The sequence below is a fragment of the Protobothrops mucrosquamatus genome, unplaced genomic scaffold, assembly GCF_001527695.2.
Source record: "Protobothrops mucrosquamatus isolate PMUCROS unplaced genomic scaffold, P.Mucros_1.0 scaffold1061, whole genome shotgun sequence".
Taxonomy (NCBI): domain Eukaryota; kingdom Metazoa; phylum Chordata; class Lepidosauria; order Squamata; family Viperidae; genus Protobothrops; species Protobothrops mucrosquamatus.
The window spans coordinates 250,309-254,980 of NW_015387291.1; positions in this window are offsets into that span (position 1 = coordinate 250,309).

Consider the following 4,672-nt stretch of genomic DNA (forward strand, 5'->3'; position numbering starts at 1 on the left):
GGCGGGCAGCCATATTTGCACCCTGCAATGACTGAGCACTGATTACTACAGTATTCGAATGCAACGTTGTTTCAAAATTTCAAAGCAATCGGTGAAGAACTTTCGGAGATTTAAGATTTTGAACAAACGAACATTTACATTTTTATTTATATAGATAGATTGTGTGTCATATTTGTAATATATTCATAGCATATAACATGTAACAAGTATTGGAAAAATTGCTTTGGAGACTTGAAGGATTCTAATGAGCTGATAATTTGATGTATATACTTGACCTATGGTTGGATCCAGACTTTGTCATGAGTGATCAAAATCAGTTGGGCTTTAAATCCTTAAACATAATTAATAAAATTTTTATTTAGCTAAGCACAACACTTACAAAACAAAATGTAAAGCCCTATTGGCAGCAAAACATTACAGTATAATAAGCAGTATAAACTTGTCTTAATTCCAGCACAAGCATAATATAAATTTATAATGATTATCAACTAAATTCTTCTGGCCTGTCTTTGCCAAAACTAATCTAGTCTCAGAACAGGACTGCGGGCAACAGAATTAAGTCCTTTTTGCCATTCTCTTCACCACAAGATAATCTTTAATAAAGGTTCATACATTCACCTATTCAGAGTATAACTGGGACTTAACATGTTCAGCAGTATCAGACTTGATAGTATGCTCCTAGGGAATGCATGTGATTCAGTAGCGCTGGGTGGTCTTTCAACATTAAAGCAAAAAAGTGCATTAGATTTCAAATATGAACTGGAGTGAGAAAAATCCCTATATACTGGCATAATAGAGGAACTGCAGAATTCACCTTTATCTGAATAGTGTTCGACATCAGTAACTTTCTTCTAGATAAAGCTGAATTTTGGATGCTATGAGAATGTTTATAGAGACCATCGGTGGGATGGTAGAGACTATATATAATTAGCTCCTATGGTTTAATAGACAGTTGCTCTGTGCTGATGCTCTACTTTACCAGCCAAACATACAATAAAGTACCACTTTGCAGTAAAGTAGAAAAGTCCCAGATTTATTTCCTTTCAATACTATTAAAATGGCAATTGGGTGATGGGAAAGACTTAGTCACTAAGTGGAGAGCTTTAGAAAAAAATAGTGTGGAGAATAGATCTGTGCAAATTAGCTCTGATTCAATTCATATGGGAGGTTTGAGATTCAAAGTAGGCTTGATTTGAACACTGCATGATATGATATACAATATTTGCCCACAGCAATAATTGGGAGATTTCCAGACACCTGAAGCTGCTTTATTTTTGGGGGGAGAATAAGATGAAAAGGGCAGAGATGGTACTGAAGGCCCTTTATAGGGTAGTAAACCCACTGAGGTTCAACTAGATGGGCTCAAGAGTTTTACTGAAATTAAAAATGTATTTCTCCATAATGTCTTTTTAGGGCAGACAAAGTAGGACTGGAGAAAGTCCAACTTGGCTTCTAATATGTAGTACGGTTTATAAATATTCAAAACTCTTTTAATAATAAGCACCTACTTCTTCCCTTGCTTTTTTGGAGTGCTCTGAGCTAGTGCAATTCCACCACTGATCTTTAGGTTTTGGAAGGAAGGAGGAAGCCTAGCGTAGGGGTCTTGAAAGCTCAGGAAGGACCTCTTCCACATTGCCAAGATTTGATGGTATCACAGTTGCAGTCTGCAGGCAATATAATGCAGAGACAATGGAAGCAGGCTGACAGAGTGAGATACAGTGCCACAGAGAGAGATTGGCACAGAGTAAATGAATTCATTGCCTTGCTTTCATCTAGTTCTTAAAAGCAGGAAATGCTTCAGACCAGCATCTTCACAGATCAACTCATTATTATATGGAGAGACTCAAAGTAGCCTTAATCATGCAGTATCTAAAAATAATAATATTGGGCCCAGAGTGTGTATGGTCAGCCTTGAGTTCATATTCAGAGCTCTCAGAGATGAACTGAACTCCCATTTATGCTGACAAGACCATCAGGAAAGATGTGCAATGTTCCATTAGCACAAGAGAGAGAGCAGCATTTAATATTTCTTTCTGGCTGGCTGGTCAGCTACACTAAAGCTGAGAGCTGAGAAAGTTGAATGATGGCCAAAACAACATTAGCCTTCCTAGCTGCAATACATGTTTGGAAAGACAACAAAGACCCTGGGCACTTAAATGGTCAATTAGCAAATTTCCAGTGTTAGCAGCAACCAATTGCTATTATCGGTTCTCACATTATGATATCTCAGTTCATTCACATCTCTAACCCCAATACATTTTTCAGAAAAAAACCTGTCTTATTAGGCTTGTATGTTTTTTTAAATTTAAAGCTTTCTCAGAGGAATTCTGAGTGGACTGGACTCTCTTAAGATCAGTGTCATTTGGATATTTTGGCCATAATAAACATTGAAATAAAATAAGATTAGATTATTTAGATAGGCAAACTTTCAGCCAGCTTTTCCTGGCACTTTAGGAAGATGCAAGTTCTAAAATATCTAACACTTTCCTTTGCCTTTTCCCTCTTCCCCCCCCCTTCTCCACCCTATCCCTCTCCTCTTCCTTTCCCTTTCCCTTTCCCCTCTCATATGACACTAGGTGTCTTATAATTTATAAAGCTAAAACGCACCCTTACAATAAAAGAATTCACAACCCCACTATTCTATCTTCTGCCATGCAATTAGTTTCTTGCCTTCTTTCAGTTTGGCAACTATGGTTTCTTACCAGAAGGACATTGAAAAACATCCTACTATAATTAGAAATAACTTAAATAACTGAAAACTCGAAGGTTATGGCTTGGTGATATTATTCTAAATTTTTTAATAATTTCAAGGATTGTTCTTCTAGAAGATTTTACAGTAAATTCCTAGTAATGTCATCACAGAAATAGTCCCTTTAATTCTTAGGAGAAGTAGAGCAAACTTTTCATTTTATTCTTTCAGTACAAGGCAGTAGATTTACACATTTTGAATGAAAAACTCAACTGGTCAAACATTAGCAGATCTGAAGACAAGAGCCAGCATGCTTAATATGCCACTGCTTAAAAGGAAACAAACCATTTGGGGTCAATTTCAACAGGGATTTCAGTGTTGAAAATGCTGTACTTATCCCAGGCAAACCAAAGGAGGATTTTTTTTTCTATTTTTAACTTTTCCAAAGCCTATTGAGCCTCTGTTCACAATCTCCATCAAAGAAAAGGTTAAATGACTAGGCTCCAAGTTAATCTCCTAGAATATATTAACTATCTTTCCCAAATAATATATTCAAGTTGCAATGTTGTGCAATGAAGACCAAGTTAAACCATGTGGCCTAAAATCAATAATGGTGATTGTATTTTATTTGTCAGAATCTCAAAGTACTAAAAAAATAATAGAATCTCCCTAGAGTCTTAGAAACTTAGAGCTAGATTCAGCCCTCTAATTCACTGTGTTCAGTTCAGATCCTCATTTTAATTAAATGTGATTCAAGCAAATCTTCATTTAATCTCAGATGGGCAAGCTGCCTGCCCATATATAAAATAGAGAATTTGGAGAATGCTCCAAATCCTATCACCGGCTTATCGCAAGAGATAGGATCTAACATCTTTTTGGAGAATGGATGCATTTGAAAATAATAAGCAGCAAAGGAAGGCAGTGGACCTGGCCAGGAGTTTTGGGCAGATCTGTGCATTTCAGATTTTAAGCCTTCCCGCTTACATTTTTTTACATCTTCCCACTTTTCTTTACATTCCCTTGAAAAACTGGTAGGAAAATCATGCCTTTCAATTTCTAATTTACTCCTGAAGTCCAACAGAATAATTTTCAGGGCTTCTGAAAGCTGAAACTTGGGTTTGGGGCTACAGATAGTCTATCTCTGATCTATGAGAGTTGTTTGTTAGGCTGAGAAGTTGCACTAAGCTATATAAGGCAATGGTTTGATATGAGATGTAGCAGCTTCCTGTTTTAGTGTTCTTATGTTTCCCAGTCTGATACTTTCTCCCTTTCCTAGGGAGTGCTATTGAAGCAAATATTTCAATTATGATGGAAATGAGTATCAACTCATACAGGGATCATGGATATGTCAGCTCCATGGTATGGCCGGCATCTAATGGCTGCTGTGCAATTAAACCAGACATAACTGCATTTATTCAGTTCTATGCAGAAAAGTGTTTATACTACATTCTGAACTGTAATTTGGTGCTGGAGAATGGCTGGAGGATGCATTCTATTTTGTTCCAAGACTTATTCCTAAATGACATACTGTACCCAGAAAACTGGCACTGTATGTTCTGAAATAATGGGTGAGGGTTTGGTTTGGTTTTTCAATGGAAGAACTGTTAAAGAGCTTTTTATTTGCCCCCTGTTGCACCTTTTCTCCTGGATCCTTGGCCATAAGTCAATTTTTGATTTTTCAGTTTATCCTATAGTCCTGGGATTTACCTACAGCTTCCCCTCTTCCAAGTGTTTAACCAAATTCATCTCCGCTTTAGCTTGCGAACCAAATGCATGACTCAACAATAACCTTTGTGCCCTCCTTGTACAAAGGCAGAATAAAAACAACGATCCCATAATTAGGGCTAGGCGCGGGCTTCCGCGATTCCGAGTCGGGCGGGCGCTTAAGGGACCGCGTCCCTCCTCGTCTCGTCGGGCTCCCCCGTCCGCCCCTTCACATTACACGAGCGGGAGGGGGGGGACCGTCCAGGCCCTGCTCTGGTG